The 26094-nt window shown below is 41.0% G+C and overlaps 1 protein-coding gene across 9 annotated transcripts in view; it reads left to right on the forward strand.

Annotated features, from left to right (window-relative positions):
• Nucleotides 1–26094, forward strand: part of LOC127571234 (fibulin-1-like) — a 149473-nt gene that overhangs the window by 102444 nt on the left and 20935 nt on the right. The window lies entirely within an intron of this gene.

Consider the following 26094-nt stretch of genomic DNA (forward strand, 5'->3'; position numbering starts at 1 on the left):
TATTTGTGTGTGGACGACCACGGTTCGGATGCTTTTCGGGGTGAGGAAGTCACTACCGAGTAAACACTGAAGTGTCGTTTGGGTTCCATCGTGGAACATTTGGATTTCGTATGTACTCTCTCTATGTTTTTCTACATCTACATCTTATCTTCAGACAACGGTGGTTGTTGAAGAAGCCCTTGCTCATGTTTCACCTTATGGCTTGCGGAACTGAACTTTAAGAACCATTCCGGAACTGGGAGTTTTGGACTTTGTCACACACACACACAAAGAGTTTAGTTTTGGGGTTAACGTTCGAGGTTTAACATTTTTGAATTCTAACATACTAACATTTTTACTTTTATTTTACGTATTATCATAAGTAGTGATTAATAAAATAGTTTTTAACACTAAATCATGCTCAGTGTGTTTCTTTTGTTGCTGGTTGGTGACAAAATTAAATAAAAAAGGACTTAGAGGGCAACCTTGTCTAGTGCCTCGAAAAAGCCTGAACAAGGGGGAATCTCTGATTGTTAGTAAGTATGGAAGCCATAGGCGTGTGGTAAATCAATTTGATTGCGGATATGAAATTTGAACTAAAATTAAATTTCTCAAGTGTGTTAAATAAATATTCCCATTCGACTCTATCAAACGCCTTCTCGGCATTTAACGAAATAACACATTCTGGAATTACAGATGAAGGGGTACATATAATATTCATTAACCTCCTAATATTAAAATGCAAATAACGATTCTTAATGAATCCTGTCTGGTCATCAGAAATAATTTGTGGAAGTACCTTTTCCAGTCTAGAAGCCAATATTTTGGAAAAAATTTTAGAGTCCACATTCAATAAAGAAATAGGTCTATAAGATGCACATTCAGTGAGATCTTTATCCATTTTAAGAATTAAAGAAATAGTTGCTGCATAAAAGGATTGTGGTAATTTACCCACTGTTAGGGCATCTTTAAAAAGTTTACCTAACCAGGGAGAGAGAAGGTCAGAAAAGGATTTAAAAAATTCAACTGTATACCCATCAGGACCGGGTGTTTTACCCGAATTCATTGAAGAAATTACTTTCTTTGTTTCTTCCTCCAAAATGGGTGCATCTAATATTAAACATTCATTAAGTGACAATTTCGGAGTCTTCATATTCCTTAAAAATTCATGCATTGATGTAGAATCCTCAGGAGATTCTGATTGATATAAAGAAGTATAAAATTCTTGAAAAGGTTTATTAATTTGATCATGGTCTACCATGTAGTTACCATCTCGTTTACGAACTTTAATAATCTGACATTTAGTTGCAACAGCTTTCAATTGGTTGGCCAACAATTTACCAGATTTATCACCGTGTATATAAAACTGACTTTTGGTTTTGAGTAATTGTTTTTCAGTTGGAGATGTTAATAATAAACTGTGTTGTAATTGTTCTCATTTTATAGAGCTCCAAGCTAGGAGCATCAGAGTATTTTTGATTGATTTCTTTAATCTTATCAGCCAATATACGTAATTCATTATTAGTTCGTTTTTTCAGTCCAGCAAAGTATGAAATAATTTGACTGCAGATATAAGCTTTAAAGGTATCCCATAATATCCCACTGGAAATTTCTTATGTAAAATTAGTTGAGAAGAAAAAGGAAATCTGTTCTTTAATAAATTGGACAAAGTCTAAATCTTGCAATAAAGAAGGATTGAGTTGCCATTGTCTAGCACCAGAGGGTAAGTCCACTAATTTAATTGATAATTTCAATGGCGCATGATCGGAAATGGCAATTGCATTGTACTTACAGTCAGTAACAAATGGAACTAATCGTGCATCAAGAAAAAAGTAATCAATCCTAGAGTAATTGTGATAGACATGAGAAAAGAATGAAAACTCTTTATCATTTGGGTGTAGAAATCTCAAACTTCTAAAATTCCGGAATCAACTAAAAAGGAGTTGATAAAAACAGCAGATTTGTTAGGAAGTGCAAGATTCAACATAGATCTATCTATCAAAGGGTTTAGACAACAATTAAAATCTCCACCCATAATCAACGTATACTCGTTTAAATTAGGAAAGGATGCAAATAAATGTTTAAAAACCTCAGGATGATCCACATTAGGTGCATAAACATTAACCATAACAACTTTTTTGTTATGAAGTAAGCCAGTAATTAATAAAAATCTACTATTCGGGTCTGAAATTGTCTCATGATGAACAAATGAAATTGAGGAGTCTATAAAAATAGAGACTCCTTTCACCTTTGCTTGTGAGTTAGAATGAAACTGTTGACCCCTCCAAAATCTAAAAAAGCACTGATTATCCTCTTTCCTGATATGAGTCTCCTGCGCAAAAATAATCTGAGCATTCAGTCTATGAAAAATTTTAAAGATCTTCTTACGCTTAATTGGATTATTCAAGCCATTTGTATTCCATGTAACAAAATTAATCATCTTATCCATTTTAATAGACTAAAAAAAAATGGTATGTAAAAGGTTAACCTTGTTGCTAAGGAAATTCATTAACAGGAAGAGGAAAAAAAGTTCAAAGAGGAGCCAGATATGATGACAGTTCAGACATATTTGTAGCTTATCAGTCCAGAAGGAAAAAACAACTAACCTAAAAACAGCCCCTTCCCCCAACCAGCAAAGCCCGTAAACTGGCCAATAGGCAGCCAGAATGCTACCCACTATTGTTTAACCCCGACCTTTTGGTGACAGGTCTCCAAATTTAAAAGAATGCAAAGCACCATCAATAGATCAAACAAAAAGAAAGATTAGCCAAAACAATTTTTCAGATTGTAAACAGACTTGCATAAAATACAGTCTTATTTTAATCCCAAAGGGAAAAAGACAATCAGTCACTCAGTTAAATTCTTAATTATTACCCAAATAGAAATAATGTGAGGATTATCGGCATCTCCGAGAATGCTGAATCCGGTAATCCCATTGAATGATCATGCCCACTGAGCGTTAAGACTGAAACCTCCAGCAGAGCAAAAACCACGGCCAGTAATATTGAGATTTCATTATGTCAGTACCAAAGAGCATTTGATTCGAATTGCTCGTCATCAAGGAATGATTCAATATAAAGAATGGAAGCTTTGTCTGGTTGAAGATTACACCCCAGAAGTTATGAAAGACAGACTGCTTTACAAACCGATTATGTCGCGGCTTTATCAAGAGAATTACCCACCTGCATTATTGTTCCCAGCCCGTCTGAGAATTTCACTTCCCAACAAATCACGCTGGTGGTTTAATTCCATTAAAGAAGCCAAAGATTTCCTCCAAGGTTAACTTTTTGTCTCCAGATGGTCAAGAAATGTGCTTTTCTTTGACTTCATACTTAATTGGTCTACTAAGCAATGATTAACTTACAGGTTTAAACGCTTTTTATGCCCGGAGATATTTTCCTGCCCTTTGTTAATTTTTTCGTGCTTGGTTCTGGAACATGGATACTTACCATTTTTTAATTTAATTTTTTTTCTCTTTATTATTTTACTTTAACATTTTTAATCTTCTGTTTGGGTAATAATTGAGTGAATCTGATGATCCATTTGGAGCGTAAATTCTACTCAACATTAAAAAAAAGGCAAATTATCTGCTCCTTTTGTATATTCTCCTGATCCAACGATTCCTGTTTCAATCATTCTTGTCACAACTACTCCTGTTGCATATGTCTGTTGATCTTTTCCTGTTTCAAGAAATCCTTATGCACCTATTGCTGTTTCATCTGCTCCAGGTTTAACGACTCTGAATTATGCTGCACCTCTCAAAGATACACTGAACGCAAATTCACTTGCTTCAACCACACTTGGACAAAAACATCAAATTCCATGACTACAAAACATATTTCCCAGAAATTTCTACTATGTATTGCTTGCTTACACATTGTGAATGAACAAGAAACAAGGCATTTAATTTCATGTTTTGATCCATCCTGAGTATCTGTGTTTTAATGCAGCAACAACAACTACTACGACTACAACTGCTCCTCCTGATACAACTTTAACATCAGTTCAATCATCAACTACAACACCATTCACTTCGGAGAGAACAAGCACATCAACAACAACCACAACCACACAGAGCTCCACTGCACCTCCAACAACTGGAACTACTGTATCTACAACAACTGCTGTCAATTCCACAAATTCAGAAGTTTGTAAGTATACAATGTGAACTCCATGAATAATGTGTGTTGTCTTTCTCAATGTTACATAAACAAAGTAACAGAGATCAAGTCAATTGAATCTCATTCTGCCATTTGGAGGGTGAAAATATATGCATCAAATAATGAATCAGAAATAAAAGCAGACACTGATGGAAACATTCAGCATCTCAGGCAGAACACGTGCAAGGAGAAACGGTGAATGTTTCATGTCCGTGAACTTAAGTTTGAAGAAACTTATTGTTTCTGCAGCTACAACTACTCCTGCACAAGTACCAGTTACAACTATCACAACTAATCCTACAAGAAACTCTCCTGCCACAGCATCTACATCTGTTTCAACTACTCCTGTTACATTTCCTACTTTTCCAAATACTCCTTTCATCTCCTCCTGTTGAAACTAATCTTAATGCACAAACTAAGTTTTCCTCTGTATCCACTCATATTCACAAGGCTACTCATGAAGCAAGCACTCTGGTTTCTACCACCCCAGTGCATTGTCTTCCTCATTGCAAGTGATAAAGCACAGGCTGGTATAATACAGACAGTCAGGCAGCATCTGTGGAGGGAATCAGACAGTCGACATTTCTGGTCAACACCCTTCATTTGGTCTGAAAAGAGCAGGGGGAGATAGCCAGTTCCTCCTGGTGCTCGTTTTTATTTGCTCCAGGTTCCAGCATCCATTCTCAATGTTACCTAAGAGAGTAACACAGATCAATGTGAGCAAATTTCATGATCCATTTGGAACGTAAATTCTGCGCAACATCAAAAAAATGTGAAATCATCTGCTCCTTCTGTAAATTCTCCAGATCAAACTATTCCTGTTTAGCTCATTCTTGTCACAACTACTCCAGTTGCATATATGTCTGTTGATCTTCTCTGGTTGCAACTAATCCTGAAGCACCAATTGTTGTTTCATCTACTCAAGTTTCAACTACAGGAAGTCCCCGACTTATGAACACCCGTACTTACGAACCGACCTTCGTGGTCAGTTTGTAAGCAGGCCCGGCCTCCGATCCTACCGCGGCGGCGGTACACATTCTTTGCCCAACCCCGGGCCAAGTGTGTATGTGCGGCTGGGGCCATGTGCGGCTGCGATCCCCGGCCCAAATGCGCATGTGCGGACACTGATCCAAGTTACATACAAAATCGGGTTACGAACAGTCTCAAAAATGGAACTCGTTTGTAACCTGGGGACTTGTACTCTTATGACTGCTGCATCTCTCACAGATACACTCAAATACAGTAAGTATTTCCCAAAAATTTCTACTATGTATTGCTTGCACACACATTGTGAGTGAAAAAGAAACAAGGCATTTAATTTCATGTTTTGTTCCAACCTGAGTATCTGTGTTTTAATACAGCTACAACAACTGATACCACTACAACCGCTCTTCCTGATACAACTTTAACATCAGTTCAATCATCAACAACACCATTCACTTCAGAGACAGCAAGCACATCAACAACAACGACAACCACACCGAGCTCTGCTTCCCCTGCAGCAACTGAAACTACTGTATCTACAACTGCTATCAATTCAGCAACATCAGAAGTTTGTAAGTATACAGCACGATGTCCATGAGTAATGTAAAGAAAGTTAAAGAGATCAGGTCGATTGAATCTCATTCTGACAATTGGAGAGTGAAAATATTTGCTACAAACAATAAATCAGTAAGAAAAGCAGACACTGATGGAAACATTCAACGCCTCAGGCAGAACACATGCAAGGAGAAACGGTGAATGGTTCATGTCCACGAATCTTAGTCTGGAGAATGATATGCTGTCTGCAGCTACAACTACTCCTGCACAAGAACCATTCACAACTACTCCTCCCATCAACACTCCTCCTACAGCAACTACAACTGTTTGTACTACTCTTGTTGCAATTCCCACTGTTTCAAATGCTCCTTTCATCCTTGCAGCTTCTCCTGTTTCTGGTAATCCACATGCACCTGTTGCTATTGCACCTGTTCCAGTTTCACTCCTCTTATTTCTGCTGCACGTCTCACAGATACACTGAATACAACATCTATTCCTTCAACCACACTTCAATCAAAACATCAAATGCCATGACGACAGAAAGTATTTCCCAGCAATTTCTCCTGTGCATGATTGCTGACACATTGGGAGTGAACAAGAAAAGAAACATTTCATTACAAGTTTCGTTCCATCCTGAGTATCTGTGTTTTAATGCAGCCACAAAAACTGACAGTACTACAACTACTCCTCCTGATACAAACTTAACATCAGTTCAATCATCAACTACAGCACCATTCACTTCACCGCCAACAAGCACATCAACAACCAAAACCACGCAGACCTCCGCTGCACCTCCAACGACTGAAATTACTACATTTACAACAACTGCTCTCAGTTCAGCATCCGCACAAGTTTGTAAGTACCCAACGCAATATTCATGCGTAACGTGTGTTGACTTTCTCATTGTTATGTAAAGAAAGTAACAGAGATTAAGTCGATTGAACGTCATTCAGCCATTGGGAGGGTGGAAATAGATTCATCAAACAATGAATCACAAAAAAAAGCAGACACTGGTGGAGCATTCAAAACCTCACGCTGAACACGTGCCTGGAGAAAGAGTGCATGTTACATGTACGTGAACTTTACTCTGAAGAATGTTATTATTCCTGCAACTGCTACTAGTCCTGCAAACACACGCCTGCTACAGCAACTGGAATTGTTTTACAGACTCTTGTAGCAATTCCTGCTCTTTCAAATTCTCCTTTCAGCTCCTCCTGTTGGAACTCATCCTGATGCACCAACTAATTTTTCAACTATTTCCACTCTTGTTCTCGAAGCAACCTCTCTGATTTCTACCACTCCAGTGCATATCCCTTATACCCATACTACAGAATGAGGATGTCTCGCTAAATTTCGATGATATATGTCTCTTGCTGATGTTGTATGCAGGAAGAAATGAAAAGCTTTCAATTTGATACAACGTTCAATTCTGAGCGGTCTGGTCGTTGTAGGCAGCTACAAACAATGGTCCTACTACAATTCAACCAGGAAAAAGCACACTTACGAAAACTAGTGGTTATTCTGCAACCATAGAAAGTAGACAGAAACGGCCTTTTGCAAAGTGCATTGTCCTCCACATTGAAAGCAAAAAAGCATATCTGCCCGTATAATACAGCCAGTCAGGCAGCATCTGTTCAGAGAAATAAACATTCGAAATTTCCAGACAAAACTCTTCACCTCGATAGAAAAGACTCGAGGGGAGAGAGCCAGGTCCACTAGGTGCTCGTTTTTGGCCCCAGATTCCACATCCATTCTCCATTATGTCGACTTGACTTTCTCAATATGACCTTAGAGAGTAACACGGATCAATTTGATCGAACGTGATGATCCATTGGGAGACTAAATTTTGATTTACATCACAAAAATGGCAAATCATCTGTTTGTTTTGCAAATGCTCCTCATCCAACTATTCCTGCTTCACATTCTTGTCACAACTACTCCTTTTCCAGATACCTCTGTTGATCTTCTCCTGTTTCAAGTAATCCACATGCACCTGTTGCTGTTGCATCTGCTCCGGTTTCACTCCTCTTATTTCTGCTGCACGTCTCACAGATACACTGAATACAGCATCTATTCCTTCAACCACACTTCAATCAAAACATCAAATGCCGTGACTGCAGAAAGTATTTCCCAGCAATTTCTCCTGTGCATGCTTGCTGACACATTGGGAGTGAACAAGAAATGAAGCATTGCATTTCATGTTTTGTTCCATCCTGAGTATCTGTGCTTTAATGCAGCCACAACAACCGATACTACTACAACTACTCCTCCTGATACAACCTTAACAGCAGTTCAATCATCAACTACAGCACCATTCACTTCGCAGCCGACAAGCACATCAACAACAACCACAACCACACAGACTTCCACTGCACCTGAAACAACTGAAACTACTACATTTACAACAACTGCTCTCAGTTCCGCATCAACACAAGTCTGTAAGTACCCAACGCTATGTTCATGCGTAACGTGTGTTGTATTTCTCATTGCCACGTGAACAAAATAACAGAGATCACGTCGATTGAATCTCATTCTGCCATTGGGAGAGTGAAAATGTATTCAAGTTTCCACTCTTGCTCTCAAAGCAACCTCTCTGATTTCTACCACTCCAGTGCAAATCACTTATACCCATACTGCAGAATGAGCATGTCTCGCAAATTTTCAATGATATATTTCTCTTGCTGATCATTTATACCTGAAGCAATGAAACGCTTTTCATTTGATGCAACATCCCATTCTGTGCGTCTGGTTCTTTGAATGCAGCTACAACCAACGGTCCTACTGCAATTCTACCAGGAACAAGCACAGCTACGAAAACTAGTGCTTCACTCTACAACCACAGAAATTAGACAGGAACGGCCTTTTGCAAAGTGCATTGTCTTCCACATTGAAGCAAAAAAGAATATCTGCGGTTTTAATACAGCCAGTCAGGCAGCACCTGTTGAGGGAAATAAACAGTTGAAATTTCCAGACAAAACTCTTCAACTCGATAGAAAAGAGTCGAGCGGAGAGAGCCAGGTCCCACAGGTGCTTGCTTTTTGCCCCAGATTTGCTCCATCGTGTCTCCTTGTCTTTCTCAATATGACCTTAGAGAGTAACACAGATCAATTTGATCGAATGTGATGATCCATTGGGAGGATAAATCCTGATTAACATCACAAAAATGGCAAATCATCTGCGCCTTTTGCAAATGCTCCTCATCCAACTATTCCTGCTTCACATTCTCGTCACAACTACTCCTTTTGCAGGTATGTCTGTTGATCTCTCCTGTTTCTCGTAATCCACATGCACCTGTTGCTATTGCACCTGTTCCAGTTTCACTCCTCTTATTTCTGCTGCGCCTCTCGCAGATACACTGAATACAACATCTGTTGCTTTAATCACACTTCAATAAGAAACATCAAATACCATGACGGCAGAAAGTATTTGCAAGAAATTTCTCCTGTGCATGCTTGCTGACACATTGTGAGTGAACAAGAAACAAAGCATTTAATTTCGTGTTTCGTTCCATCCTGAGTATCTGTGCTTTAATGCAGCCACAACGACTGATACTACAACAACTACTCCTCCTGATACAACCTTAACATCAGTTCAATCATCAACTCCAGCACCATCCACTTTGCCGCCAGCAAGCACATCAACAACGACGACAACCGTGCAGACCTCCACTGCTCCTCTAACAACTGAAACTACTCCATTTACAACAACTGCTGTCACTTCCACATCAACACAAGTTTGTAAGTATCCAACGCTATGTTCATGCGTAACGAGTGCTGTCTTTCGTATTGTTACGTAAGCTAGAGTAACAGAGATTAAGTCGATTGAACGTCATTCAGCCATTGGGAGGGTGGAAATAGATTCATAAAACAATGAATCACAAAAAAAAAAGCAGAACCTCAGGCTGAGCACGTGCCTGGAGAAAGAGTGCATGTTACGTGTACGTGAACTTTACTCTGAAGAATGTTATTATTTCTGCAACTGCTACTAGTCCTGCAAACACACGCCTGCTACAGCAACTGGAATTGTTTTACCTACTCTTGTAGCAATTCCTGCTCTTTCAAATTCTCCTTTCAGTTCCTCCTGTTGGAACTCATCCTGATGCACCAACTAATTTTTCAACTATTTCCACTCTTGTTCTCGAAGCAACCTCTCTGATTTCTACCACTCCAGTGCATATCCCTTATACCCATACTACAGAATGAGGATGTCTCGCTAAATTTCAATGATATATTTCTCTTGCTGATGTTTTATGCAGGAAGCAATGAAAAGCTTTCAATTTGTTACAACATTCAATTCTGAGCGTCCTGGTCTTTGTATGCAGCTACAACCAATGGTCCTGCTACAATTCAACCAGGAAAAAACACACTTACGAAAACTAGTGGTTGTTCTGCAACCATAGAAAGTAGACAGAAACGGCCTTTTGCAAAGTGCATTGTCCTCCACATTGAAAGCAAAAAAGCATATCTGCCCGTATAATACAGCCAGTCAGGCAGCATCTGTTCAGAGAAATAAACATTCGAAATTTCCAGACAAAACTCTTCACCTCGATAGAAAAGACTCGAGGGGAGAGAGCCAGGTCCACTAGGTGCTCGTTTTTGGCCCCAGATTCCACATCCATTCTCCATTATGTCGACTTGACTTTCTCAATATGACCTTAGAGAGTAACACGGATCAATTTGATCGAACGTGATGATCCATTGGGAGACTAAATTTTGATTTACATCACAAAAATGGCAAATCATCTGTTCGTTTTGCAAATGCTCCTCATCCAACTATTCCTGTTTCACATTCTTGTCACAACTACTCCTTTTCCAGATACCTCTGTTGATCTTCTCCTGTTTCAAGTAATCCACATGCACCTGTTGCTGTTGCATCTGCTCCGGTTTCACTCCTCTTATTTCTGCTGCACGTCTCACAGATACACTGAATACAGCATCTATTCCTTCAACCACACTTCAATCAAAACATCAAATGCCATGACTGCAGAAAGTATTTCCCAGCAATTTCTCCTGTGCATGCTTGCTGACGCATTGGGAGTGAACAAGAAATGAAGCATTGCATTTCATGTTTTGTTCCATCCTGAGTATCTGTGCTTTAATGCAGCCACAACAACCGATACTACTACAACTACTCCTCCTGATACAACCTTAACAGCAGTTCAATCATCAACTACAGCACCATTCACTTCGCAGCCGACAAGCACATCAACAACAACCACAACCACACAGACTTCCACTGCACCTGAAACAACTGAAACTACTACATTTACAACAACTGCTCTCAGTTCCGCATCAACACAAGTCTGTAAGTACCCAACGCTATGTTCATGCGTAACGTGTGTTGTATTTCTCATTGCCACGTGAACAAAATAACAGAGATCACGTCGATTGAATCTCATTCTGCCATTGGGAGAGTGAAAATGTATTCAAGTTTCCACTCTTGCTCTCAAAGCAACCTCTCTGATTTCTACCACTCCAGTGCAAATCACTTATACCCATACTGCAGAATGAGCATGTCTCGCAAATTTTCAATGATATATTTCTCTTGCTGATCATTTATACCTGAAGCAATGAAACGCTTTTCATTTGATGCAACATCCCATTCTGTGCGTCTGGTTCTTTGAATGCAGCTACAACCAACGGTCCTACTGCAATTCTACCAGGAACAAGCACAGCTACGAAAACTAGTGCTTCACTCTACAACCACAGAAATTAGACAGGAACGGCCTTTTGCAAAGTGCATTGTCTTCCACATTGAAGCAAAAAAGAATATCTGCGGTTTTAATACAGCCAGTCAGGCAGCACCTGTTGAGGGAAATAAACAGTTGAAATTTCCAGACAAAACTCTTCAACTCGATAGAAAAGAGTCGAGCGGAGAGAGCCAGGTCCCACAGGTGCTTGCTTTTTGCCCCAGATTTGCTCCATCGTGTCTCCTTGTCTTTCTCAATATGACCTTAGAGAGTAACACAGATCAATTTGATCGAATGTGATGATCCATTGGGAGGATAAATCCTGATTAACATCACAAAAATGGCAAATCATCTGCGCCTTTTGCAAATGCTCCTCATCCAACTATTCCTGCTTCACATTCTCGTCACAACTACTCCTTTTGCAGGTATGTCTGTTGATCTCTCCTGTTTCTCGTAATCCACATGCACCTGTTGCTATTGCACCTGTTCCAGTTTCACTCCTCTTATTTCTGCTGCGCCTCTCGCAGATACACTGAATACAACATCTGTTGCTTTAATCACACTTCAATAAGAAACATCAAATACCATGACGGCAGAAAGTATTTGCAAGAAATTTCTCCTGTGCATGCTTGCTGACACATTGTGAGTGAACAAGAAACAAAGCATTTAATTTCGTGTTTCGTTCCATCCTGAGTATCTGTGCTTTAATGCAGCCACAACGACTGATACTACAACAACTACTCCTCCTGATACAACCTTAACATCAGTTCAATCATCAACTCCAGCACCATCCACTTTGCCGCCAGCAAGCACATCAACAACGACGACAACCGTGCAGACCTCCACTGCTCCTCTAACAACTGAAACTACTCCATTTACAACAACTGCTGTCACTTCCACATCAACACAAGTTTGTAAGTATCCAACGCTATGTTCATGCGTAACGAGTGCTGTCTTTCGTATTGTTACGTAAGCTAGAGTAACAGAGATTAAGTCGATTGAACGTCATTCAGCCATTGGGAGGGTGGAAATAGATTCATAAAACAATGAATCACAAAAAAAAAAGCAGAACCTCAGGCTGAGCACGTGCCTGGAGAAAGAGTGCATGTTACGTGTACGTGAACTTTACTCTGAAGAATGTTATTATTTCTGCAACTGCTACTAGTCCTGCAAACACACGCCTGCTACAGCAACTGGAATTGTTTTACCTACTCTTGTAGCAATTCCTGCTCTTTCAAATTCTCCTTTCAGTTCCTCCTGTTGGAACTCATCCTGATGCACCAACTAATTTTTCAACTATTTCCACTCTTGTTCTCGAAGCAACCTCTCTGATTTCTACCACTCCAGTGCATATCCCTTATACCCATACTACAGAATGAGGATGTCTCGCTAAATTTCAATGATATATTTCTCTTGCTGATGTTTTATGCAGGAAGCAATGAAAAGCTTTCAATTTGTTACAACATTCAATTCTGAGCGTCCTGGTCTTTGTATGCAGCTACAACCAATGGTCCTGCTACAATTCAACCAGGAAAAAACACACTTACGAAAACTAGTGGTTGTTCTGCAACCATAGAAAGTAGACAGAAACGGCCTTTTGCAAAGTGCATTGTCCTCCACATTGAAAGCAAAAAAGCATATCTGCCCGTATAATACAGCCAGTCAGGCAGCATCTGTTCAGAGAAATAAACATTCGAAATTTCCAGACAAAACTCTTCACCTCGATAGAAAAGACTCGAGGGGAGAGAGCCAGGTCCACTAGGTGCTCGTTTTTGGCCCCAGATTCCACATCCATTCTCCATTATGTCGACTTGACTTTCTCAATATGACCTTAGAGAGTAACACGGATCAATTTGATCGAACGTGATGATCCATTGGGAGACTAAATTTTGATTTACATCACAAAAATGGCAAATCATCTGTTCGTTTTGCAAATGCTCCTCATCCAACTATTCCTGTTTCACATTCTTGTCACAACTACTCCTTTTCCAGATACCTCTGTTGATCTTCTCCTGTTTCAAGTAATCCACATGCACCTGTTGCTGTTGCATCTGCTCCGGTTTCACTCCTCTTATTTCTGCTGCACGTCTCACAGATACACTGAATACAGCATCTATTCCTTCAACCACACTTCAATCAAAACATCAAATGCCATGACTGCAGAAAGTATTTCCCAGCAATTTCTCCTGTGCATGCTTGCTGACGCATTGGGAGTGAACAAGAAATGAAGCATTGCATTTCATGTTTTGTTCCATCCTGAGTATCTGTGCTTTAATGCAGCCACAACAACCGATACTACTACAACTACTCCTCCTGATACAACCTTAACAGCAGTTCAATCATCAACTACAGCACCATTCACTTCGCAGCCGACAAGCACATCAACAACAACCACAACCACACAGACTTCCACTGCACCTGAAACAACTGAAACTACTACATTTACAACAACTGCTCTCAGTTCCGCATCAACACAAGTCTGTAAGTACCCAACGCTATGTTCATGCGTAACGTGTGTTGTATTTCTCATTGCCACGTGAACAAAATAACAGAGATCACGTCGATTGAATCTCATTCTGCCATTGGGAGAGTGAAAATGTATTCAAGTTTCCACTCTTGCTCTCAAAGCAACCTCTCTGATTTCTACCACTCCAGTGCAAATCACTTATACCCATACTGCAGAATGAGCATGTCTCGCAAATTTTCAATGATATATTTCTCTTGCTGATCATTTATACCTGAAGCAATGAAACGCTTTTCATTTGATGCAACATCCCATTCTGTGCGTCTGGTTCTTTGAATGCAGCTACAACCAACGGTCCTACTGCAATTCTACCAGGAACAAGCACAGCTACGAAAACTAGTGCTTCACTCTACAACCACAGAAATTAGACAGGAACGGCCTTTTGCAAAGTGCATTGTCTTCCACATTGAAGCAAAAAAGAATATCTGCGGTTTTAATACAGCCAGTCAGGCAGCACCTGTTGAGGGAAATAAACAGTTGAAATTTCCAGACAAAACTCTTCAACTCGATAGAAAAGAGTCGAGCGGAGAGAGCCAGGTCCCACAGGTGCTTGCTTTTTGCCCCAGATTTGCTCCATCGTGTCTCCTTGTCTTTCTCAATATGACCTTAGAGAGTAACACAGATCAATTTGATCGAATGTGATGATCCATTGGGAGGATAAATCCTGATTAACATCACAAAAATGGCAAATCATCTGCGCCTTTTGCAAATGCTCCTCATCCAACTATTCCTGCTTCACATTCTCGTCACAACTACTCCTTTTGCAGGTATGTCTGTTGATCTCTCCTGTTTCTCGTAATCCACATGCACCTGTTGCTATTGCACCTGTTCCAGTTTCACTCCTCTTATTTCTGCTGCGCCTCTCGCAGATACACTGAATACAACATCTGTTGCTTTAATCACACTTCAATAAGAAACATCAAATACCATGACGGCAGAAAGTATTTGCAAGAAATTTCTCCTGTGCATGCTTGCTGACACATTGTGAGTGAACAAGAAACAAAGCATTTAATTTCGTGTTTCGTTCCATCCTGAGTATCTGTGCTTTAATGCAGCCACAACGACTGATACTACAACAACTACTCCTCCTGATACAACCTTAACATCAGTTCAATCATCAACTCCAGCACCATCCACTTTGCCGCCAGCAAGCACATCAACAACGACGACAACCGTGCAGACCTCCACTGCTCCTCTAACAACTGAAACTACTCCATTTACAACAACTGCTGTCACTTCCACATCAACACAAGTTTGTAAGTATCCAACGCTATGTTCATGCGTAACGAGTGCTGTCTTTCGTATTGTTACGTAAGCTAGAGTAACAGAGATTAAGTCGATTGAACGTCATTCAGCCATTGGGAGGGTGGAAATAGATTCATAAAACAATGAATCACAAAAAAAAAAGCAGAACCTCAGGCTGAGCACGTGCCTGGAGAAAGAGTGCATGTTACGTGTACGTGAACTTTACTCTGAAGAATGTTATTATTTCTGCAACTGCTACTAGTCCTGCAAACACACGCCTGCTACAGCAACTGGAATTGTTTTACCTACTCTTGTAGCAATTCCTGCTCTTTCAAATTCTCCTTTCAGTTCCTCCTGTTGGAACTCATCCTGATGCACCAACTAATTTTTCAACTATTTCCACTCTTGTTCTCGAAGCAACCTCTCTGATTTCTACCACTCCAGTGCATATCCCTTATACCCATACTACAGAATGAGGATGTCTCGCTAAATTTCAATGATATATTTCTCTTGCTGATGTTTTATGCAGGAAGCAATGAAAAGCTTTCAATTTGTTACAACATTCAATTCTGAGCGTCCTGGTCTTTGTATGCAGCTACAACCAATGGTCCTGCTACAATTCAACCAGGAAAAAACACACTTACGAAAACTAGTGGTTGTTCTGCAACCATAGAAAGTAGACAGAAACGGCCTTTTGCAAAGTGCATTGTCCTCCACATTGAAAGCAAAAAAGCATATCTGCCCGTATAATACAGCCAGTCAGGCAGCATCTGTTCAGAGAAATAAACATTCGAAATTTCCAGACAAAACTCTTCACCTCGATAGAAAAGACTCGAGGGGAGAGAGCCAGGTCCACTAGGTGCTCGTTTTTGGCCCCAGATTCCACATCCATTCTCCATTATGTCGACTTGACTTTCTCAATATGACCTTAGAGAGTAACACGGATCAATTTGATCGAACGTGATGATCCATTGGGAGACTAAATTTTGATTTACATCACAAAAATGGCAAATCATCTGTTCGTTTTGCAAATGCTCCTCATCCAACTATTCCTGTTTCACATTCTTGTCACAACTACTCCTTTTCCAGATACCTCTGTTGATCTTCTCCTGTTTCAAGTAATCCACATGCACCTGTTGCTGTTGCATCTGCTCCGGTTTCACTCCTCTTATTTCTGCTGCACGTCTCACAGATACACTGAATACAGCATCTATTCCTTCAACCACACTTCAATCAAAACATCAAATGCCATGACTGCAGAAAGTATTTCCCAGCAATTTCTCCTGTGCATGCTTGCTGACGCATTGGGAGTGAACAAGAAATGAAGCATTGCATTTCATGTTTTGTTCCATCCTGAGTATCTGTGCTTTAATGCAGCCACAACAACCGATACTACTACAACTACTCCTCCTGATACAACCTTAACAGCAGTTCAATCATCAACTACAGCACCATTCACTTCGCAGCCGACAAGCACATCAACAACAACCACAACCACACAGACTTCCACTGCACCTGAAACAACTGAAACTACTACATTTACAACAACTGCTCTCAGTTCCGCATCAACACAAGTCTGTAAGTACCCAACGCTATGTTCATGCGTAACGTGTGTTGTATTTCTCATTGCCACGTGAACAAAATAACAGAGATCACGTCGATTGAATCTCATTCTGCCATTGGGAGAGTGAAAATGTATTCAAGTTTCCACTCTTGCTCTCAAAGCAACCTCTCTGATTTCTACCACTCCAGTGCAAATCACTTATACCCATACTGCAGAATGAGCATGTCTCGCAAATTTTCAATGATATATTTCTCTTGCTGATCATTTATACCTGAAGCAATGAAACGCTTTTCATTTGATGCAACATCCCATTCTGTGCGTCTGGTTCTTTGAATGCAGCTACAACCAACGGTCCTACTGCAATTCTACCAGGAACAAGCACAGCTACGAAAACTAGTGCTTCACTCTACAACCACAGAAATTAGACAGGAACGGCCTTTTGCAAAGTGCATTGTCTTCCACATTGAAGCAAAAAAGAATATCTGCGGTTTTAATACAGCCAGTCAGGCAGCACCTGTTGAGGGAAATAAACAGTTGAAATTTCCAGACAAAACTCTTCAACTCGATAGAAAAGAGTCGAGCGGAGAGAGCCAGGTCCCACAGGTGCTTGCTTTTTGCCCCAGATTTGCTCCATCGTGTCTCCTTGTCTTTCTCAATATGACCTTAGAGAGTAACACAGATCAATTTGATCGAATGTGATGATCCATTGGGAGGATAAATCCTGATTAACATCACAAAAATGGCAAATCATCTGCGCCTTTTGCAAATGCTCCTCATCCAACTATTCCTGCTTCACATTCTCGTCACAACTACTCCTTTTGCAGGTATGTCTGTTGATCTCTCCTGTTTCTCGTAATCCACATGCACCTGTTGCTATTGCACCTGTTCCAGTTTCACTCCTCTTATTTCTGCTGTGCCTCTCGCAGATACACTGAATACAACATCTGTTGCTTTAATCACACTTCAATAAGAAACATCAAACACCATGACGGCAGAAAGTATTTGCAAGAAATTTCTCCTGTGCATGCTTGCTGACACATTGTGAGTGAACAAGAAGTCAAATATTTAGTTTCATGTTTCGTTCCATCCTGAGTATCTGTGTTTTAATGCTGTCAGAACTGATAGTACTGCAACTTGTCTTCCTGATGCAACCTTCGTATCAGTCAATTCATCAACTGCAGCACCATTCACTTCACAGCCAACAGGCACATCAACAGCAACCACAACCACACAGAGCTCCACTGCACCTCTAACAACTGAAACTAATACATTTACAACAACTGCTCTCAGTTCCACATCAACACAAGTTTGTAAGTACACAACGCCACAACCACACAGTGCTCCAGTTCAACTCTTATAAGTGAAAGTAATACATTTATAACTGTTGTCAGTTGCACATCATTGGAAATTACTAAGTATATGAAGCTGTGTACATCAGCTGTGTGGTCTGTCTTTCTCATTGTTTCATAAACAAAGAAACACAGAACAAGTCAATTGAATCTCATGTGCCATTTGGACGATGAAAATATATGCATCAAACAATGATAGATGTTGATAATCAGAAATAAATGCAGACACTGACGGAATCATTCAGCACGTCAGGCAGAATATGTGGTTAGAGAAACAATGAATGTTTCATGTCCATGACTTTTCCTCAGAAGAATGTTATTATTTCTGCAGCTGCAACTACTTCCATACAAGATCCATTCACAACTACTCCCACTGTAAACATTCTTTCTACGGCAACATTACCTGTTTTAAATTACTTGTTGCAACTACTACCCTTTAAAATACTCCTGTTGATCTGCTCATGTTGAAACAAATCCAGATTCACTATTTTATGTTTCAACTATTCATGTTTCTACAATTGTTCTCAAAGCTACTCCTGGTGCAATCTTTCCTGTTTCTAGCGCCTAATGCACTGACAGCCATTACTACAGAATGATCTGTTGTCTCAAAATTTCTATGATATCTCTCTTGCTGAGGTATTGTGAGTGAAGCTGAAGAAAAGCATTTCATTTCATGCTACGTTCCGTTCTGAGTGTCTGGGTTTTTTATGGAGCTACGACCATTGCTCCTCTTACAACTCCACCACAAACAAGTGCAGCTACGAAAAGTATTTATTGATATTTATTTATTTATTAGTCACATGTGCCATGCCGCCTCTAGTGTTAGTGTAAATTAGTGTTACTTCAAGAAAATAGTGAGGAAGTACCTTTTGCAATGTTCATTATTGCAGAAAGTGGTGGTGCCTGGAAATGTCTACTTCGCATCGCTTGCTTACACGTTGTGAGTGAACAAAATAAAACCCATTTAATTTCATGTTAAATTGAGTGCTGAATATCTGTGTTTTCATGCAGCTACAACTGATACTACTACAACTACTCCTACTGATACAACTTTAACATTAGTTCAGTCATCAATAGAACACCATTCACTTTTGAGATGACAAGCACATCAACAACAACAACAAAAACTACACAGAGTTCCACCTCACCGCGGACAAGTTCTACTCCTATTGCCACAACTCCTGTGGCACCTACACTTTTTAAAAAAATATTTATGGTGATCTATTCCAGAAAATACTTCTGTTTCATCAACTCCTTTTTCAATTGCTCAGTGGGACCGAAAGCCAGTTGGCAAATTAAATCTAAGTTTGTTGGGTAATAGGTGTCAGCGTATGATGGTCGAGAGCTGTTTTTGCAAACGGATGCCTGTGACCAGTGGTGTACTGCAATAATCAGTACTGGGATCCTTGCTGTTAGTTATATACATTAACAATCTTCATATGAATGATAAGATATCTTTATTAGTCACAGGTACATCAAAACAAACAGTGAAATACATCTTTTGCGCAGATGTTCTGGGGCAGCCTGCAAGTGTCGCCACGCTTCTGACGCCAACATAGCATGCCCACAACTTCCTAACTTGTATGTCTTTGGAATGTGGGAGGAAACTGGAACACCCGGAGGAAACCCTCTCAGACACAGGGAGAACATACAAACTCCTTGCAGACAGTAGCCGGAATAGAACCCGGGTTGCTGGCACTGTAATAGCGTTACGCTAACTGCTACACTAAGATCTCAAATGACACTAAAATGACTGGCAGTGTTGGTCATGGGCGAGGAGCCTTTTGCTTCAGAATGACAATGATCAGTTGGTAAATGGACAGACAGCATTTTGTCCTAAAAAAATCAGAATCAGAATCAGGTTTATTATCACTGACATATGTCGTGAAGTTTGTTGTTTTGCGGCTGCAGTGCAAAACATAAAAATTTCTATAAGTTACAAAAATAAATAAATAGTGCAAAAGAGGAATGGGGGAATTATGAGGTCATGTTCATGGGTTCATGGTCTGTTCAGAAATCTGATGGTGGAGGGGAAGAAGTTGTTCCTGAAACCCTGAGTGTGGGTCTTCAGGCTCCTGTACCTCCTTCCCGATGGTAGTAACGTGAAGACGGCATGTCCTGGATAGTGAGGGTCTTTAATGATGGATGCCGCCTTCTTGAGGCGCCGCCTTCTTGAGGCACCGCCTCTTGAAGATGTCCTCAGTGGTGGGACCACCGGACATGTGTAGAAATTTGGAAGAGTCTTAGGTGACAAACCAAACTTCTTCAAACCCCTAATGAAGTACAGCCGCTGGCATGCCTTCTTCATGATTGCATCAATATGTTGGGCCCAAGATAGATGCTCTGAGATGTTGATGCCCAGGAATTTGAAGCTGCTCACCCTTTCCACTGCTGACCCCTCAATGAATACTGGGGTGTGTTCTCCCGACCTCCCCTTCCTGAAGTCCACAATCCATTCCTTGGTCTTGCTGACGTTGAGTGCGAGGTTGTTGTTGCGACACCACTCAACCAGTCGATCTATCTCACTCCTGTACGCCTCCTCATCACCAGCTGAGATTATGCCGACAACAGTGGCGTCATTGGTGAATTTATAGATGGCGTTTGAGTGTAGAGAATTGAGTGTAGAGAAAAATGTGAGGTGCTGCATTTTGAGAGGAATAATAAGACAATGAATGCTAAAGAGGAAAGAGTGACCTTGGTATGTGTGTCCAAGGATTCCAGAGGGCAGCAGCACAAGTAGATAATGTGGTTAAGAAAGCATAAGAAGTATACTTATCTTCATTAGCTGGGCTGTGGAATATAAGAGCAGTGTGGTTATGGTACATTTTTATAAAACATTGGTTGGGCCAAAGCTGGAGTGCAGTTCTCTTCACCACAATATTGGAAGGATGTGATTGCAGTTGAGAAGGAGCAGAGGAGATTCCCCAAAATGTTGCCGGGGACGGAGCATTTCAAATATGAGGAATGACTGAATAGACTGGCTTTGCTTTCCTTGGAATGGAGAAAGCTGAGGAGACACCAGATAGTGGTTCACAAAATTATGAAAGAGATGGATGGGGGAGATAGCGAGAAACATTTCCCCTTAGCAGAGGTGTTAATAATCAAAAGGCAAAGAGTGGTTGAATATGGAACGCACTGCCTGAGGGGCTGCTGGAGGCAGGTACTCTTGCAACATTCCAGAAGTATTTAGATGAGCAATTGAATCTTCATGGCAAGAATACCGCAGGCTGAATGCTGGAAAATGGGATTAGTATAGATAGGTATTTGATGGTTGCATTAACCTGTTGGGGTGGGCTGAAGGGGCTGTTTTCATATTGTATGACTCTAAGCTTCTCTGTTGCTTGGTTCTGTTTTATCAATAGATAGCCTGTTATCCTTTAGGCCATCAAACTGAAAGAATGAAGTGGAGAGGAGAGCTTCTGACAAATCTTGACGTCGTTTATAACCTGTCTCTACCTCCACCTTCCACCTGGCTCCAACTGCCCCATTTTGTTCTCTCTTTTTCTGTTTCTACCTGTCAATCACCAACTGCTTCCTCCCAAACTCCATCTCTCCCCCGTCTGGCTCCATCTGCCCAAAATCTCCCTCCTCATCTGGTTCCACCTATCATCTGCCAGCCCCTGCCTCACCCCTCCCTTTCACCTCTTGGCAATCTCCCCTCTAGACTCTCAGTCCTGATGCAGTGTCTCGACACAAAACATCGTCAGTACCTCTGCCTCCTCAGATGCTGCCTGACCTGCTGAATTCATCTAGCAGTTTGTTTTTTTTGATCATGGAATGAAGTGTTGGCTGAAAACTCATAGAATCATAGAACAGTACAGCACAGTACAGGCCCTTCGGCCCACAATGTTGTGCTGACCTTTAAACCTTGCCTAAGACTATCTAACCCCTTCTTCCCACATATCCCTCTATTTTAAATTCCTCCATATGCTGATCTAGCAATCTCTTGAATTTGACCAATGTACCTGCCTCCATCACCACCCCAGGCAGCGCATTCCATGCCCCAACCACCCTCTGGGTAAAAAACCTTCCTCTGATATCTCCCTTGAACTTCCCACCCATTACTTTAAAGCCATGCCCTCTTGTATAGAGCATTGGTGCCCTGGAAAAGAGGTGCTGGCTGTCCACTCTGTCTATTTCTCTTAATATTTTGTACACCTCTATCATGTCTCCTCTCATTCTCCTTCTCTCCAAAGAGTAAAGACCTAGCTCCCTTAGTCTCTCCTCATAATGCATACTCTCTAAACCAGGCAGCATTCTGGTAAATCTCCTCTGCATCCTTTCCAATGCTTCCACATCCTTCCTATAATGAGACGACCAGAACTGGACACAGTACTCTAAGTGTGGTCTAACCAGAGTTTTGTAGAGCTGCATCATTACCTTGCGGCTCTTAAACTCGATCCCACGACTTATGAATGCTAACATCCCATAAGCTTTCTTAACTACCCTATCCACCTGTGAGGCAACTTTCAGGGATCTGTGGATATGAAACCCCAGATCCCTCTGCTCCTCCACACTACCCAGAATCCTGCCATTAACTTTGTACTCCGCCTTGGAATTTGTCCTTCCAAAGTGTACCACCTCACACTTCTCCGGATTGAACTCCATCTGCCACTTCTCAGCCCAGCTCTGCATCCTATCAATGTCCCTCTGCAATCTTTGACAATCCTCTACACTATCCACAACACCACCAACCTTTGTGTCATCTGCAAACTTGCCAACCCACCCTTCTACCCCCTCATCCAAGTCATTAATAAAAATCACGAAAAGCAGAGGCCCCAGAACTGATCCTTGTGGGACACCGCTGGTCACAGCCCTCCAATCTGAATGCACTCCCTCCACCACAACCCTCTGCTTTCTACAGGCAAGCCAATTCTGAATCCACACAGCCAAGCTTCCCTGGATCCCATGCCCTTTGACCTTCTGAAGAAGCCTACCATGTGGAACCTTGTCAAATGCCTTACTAAAATCCATGTAGACCACATCTACTGCACTACCCTCATCAATCTGCCTGGTTACCTCCTCAAAGAACCCTATCAGGCTTGCGAGACATGATGTGCCCTTCACAAAGCCATGCTGGCTGTCCCTGATCAGACCATGATTCTCTAAATGCCCATAGATCCTATCTCTAAGAATCCTTTCCAACAGCTTGCCTACCACAGATGTAAGGCTCACTGGTCTATAATTCCCTGGGCTACCCCTACTACCTTTTTTGAATAAGGGGACAATATTTGCCACCCTCCAATCCTCCAGTACCATTCCTGTGGACAACGAGGACTCAAAGATGCTAGCCAATGGTTCAGCAATCTCCTCCCTCGCCTCACGAAGCAGCCTGGGGAATATTCCGTTAGGCCCCGGGGACTTACCTGTCCTAACATCTCCAACACATCCTCTTTCTTGATATCAACATGCTCTAGAACATTAACCTTACCAACACTGTCCTCAGCATCATCAAGGCCCCTCTCCTTGGTGAATACTGAAGAGAAGTATTCAATGAGGACCTCACCCACTTCCACAGCTTCCAGGCACATCTTCCCACCTTTGTCTCTAATCGGTCCTACCTTTACTCTCGTCATCCTTCTGCTCTTCACATAATTTAAAAATGCCTTGGGATTTTCCTCAACCCTACTTGCCAAGGTCTTTTCATGTCCCCTTCTTGCTCTCCTCAGCCCCTTCTTAAGTTCCTTCCTTGCTACCCTATATTCCTCATGAGCCCTATCTGATCCTTGCTGCCTAAACCTTATGTATGCTGCCTTCTTCCTCCTAACTAGGTGTTCCACCTCTCTTGTCACCCATGGTTCCTTCACCCTGCCATTCTTTCTCTGCCTCACCAGGACAAATTTATCCCTAACATCCTGCAAGAGATCCCTGAACAATGACCACATCTCCATAGTACATTTCCCTTCAAAAATATGATCCCAATTTACAATTGCAAGTTCTATTCTTATAGCCTCATAATTTGCCCTTCCCCAATTAAATATCTTCCTGTCCCCTTTGCTCCTATCCTTGTCCATGACAATGCTAAAGGTTAGGGATTGGTGGTCACTGTCCCCCAAATACTCACCCACTGAGAGATCTGTCACCTGACCCGGTTCATTACCTAACACTAGATCTAATATGGCATTCCCTCTAGTTGGCCTTTGAATGTACTGTGACAGGAATCCATCCTGGGCACACTTAACAAACTCAGCCCCATCTAAACCTTTGGTACTAAGCAGGTGCCAATCAATACTTGGGAAGTTGAAGTCTCCCATGATAATAACCCTGTTATTCTTGCACCATTCCAAAATCTGCCTCCCAATCTGCTCCTCAGAATCCTTGCTGCTACCAGGGGGCCTATAGAATATTCCCAGTAGAGTAACTGCTCCTTTCTTATTCCTAACTTCAACCCATACTGACTCTAGAGAGGATGTTATACACTTCATTGTTAAATAATGTGAGTTATAGAGGTAAATAAGTTAAGCCGAGCATCCATGCCTTTTAGTGCCACAACGACTGCAACTGTTACAACTATTCCTACTGGTACCCTCTTTACATCATTTCGTCATAAACTACTTCCATTTCAGAGATAGCAGTACCAACAACTACACAGAGCTCCATTCAACCAGTAACAAGAACAGTTATCAATTTCACAGCAGCAGAAATTAATAAATAGCAGAGAACATCTTCAACAAATGGTGTTGAAGAGATCGCAGTTACTGCCATAGTTTATTAACAGAATAAAAACTTGACTGAATCACATTCCTTCACAGTCATGGCTGGAGTGAATATGTTAACCTTGAAGTACAGAGAGATGTCTGTTTGTTAAACTGGAAAATTATTTTACTCAGTTTAATATAAGCAAAACAGGAATTGGTCTTTAATGATACATAATCTGTGCTTGTATTTTAATTTTGTTTTACACAGCTTCATCCACTCTCTTGACTGTAACATCTACTATGACCAGCGAATCTACACTGACAACAGCAATGTCTACATCCACATCAGGCTTAATGACCACAGCAGCACCAAGTACTACAGCCACTCTTCAAACATCAATCAATACCTCAACATTCACCATGACAACAGGTATCAGTTCAACCACAACAGCAACTGGTAAACTGGAGTTATTTACTTCATTCGTTATTTTAGATAGATTGATCTGGTCTGGGAGAAAAGTAAGTGCAGGATTAATGTTAGTGATAATCCAACATAAATAGCTATTTTTAAGTTGACATTAGTTTTTTGGGAATGAACCTTTGACATAAATGTATGAAAAGATCAGTATTTATCCTGTGAATATGGTATTATATAGACTTAATATCACACACTCAACTTCTATTTATTCAAAACAAAAACACAGACCTAATCCTCTCATTATAGTCCTGATGAAGGGTCTGGATCCGAAACGTCGACTGTTTATTTCCCTTCATAGATGCTACCTGACCTTCTGAGTTCCTCCAGCATTTTGTGTGTGTTGCTCCAGATTCCAGCATCCGCAGAATCTCTTGTGTCTCTCATTACAACAGTAAAATTCTGTTTCAAAGTAAGCTGCACAATCTTGATCATTTCACTGTAATAATTTAACCATCATACAGAGATTTGTGAAAGAGATGGCAGGGATATTTTCAGAGCAGAGTTTAATGAAAATTTTTTGTGATGTATGAATAGGGAGGAAGAAAATTACAAGATACACTAAATACTTAAAAACAATGGTCACTCCGGCACCACTCCCCAACTCTTTCTCCGCTGCATCAACAACTGCACTGGTGCAGCCTCCGGCACCTTTGCAGAACATGTCAATTACATAAACTTCACTGACAACTTCCAGCCCGCCCTCAAATTCCCTTGGCCCATTTCTGACACCTCTCTCCCCTTTCTTGAGCTCTCTATCTCCATATCAGAAGACAGAGTATCTACCAACATTTACGACAAACCTGCTGACTTCCACAGCTACCTAGACTATACTTCCTTCCATCCTTCTCTTGTAAGGACACAATTCCTTTCACTCTGATTTCTGTTCTGTCACAAACATTCCCTTTGTTCTCTCCAGCTACTTCCCATTC

This window comes from Pristis pectinata, chromosome 6, assembly GCF_009764475.1.
Source record: "Pristis pectinata isolate sPriPec2 chromosome 6, sPriPec2.1.pri, whole genome shotgun sequence".
NCBI lineage: Eukaryota > Metazoa > Chordata > Chondrichthyes > Rhinopristiformes > Pristidae > Pristis > Pristis pectinata.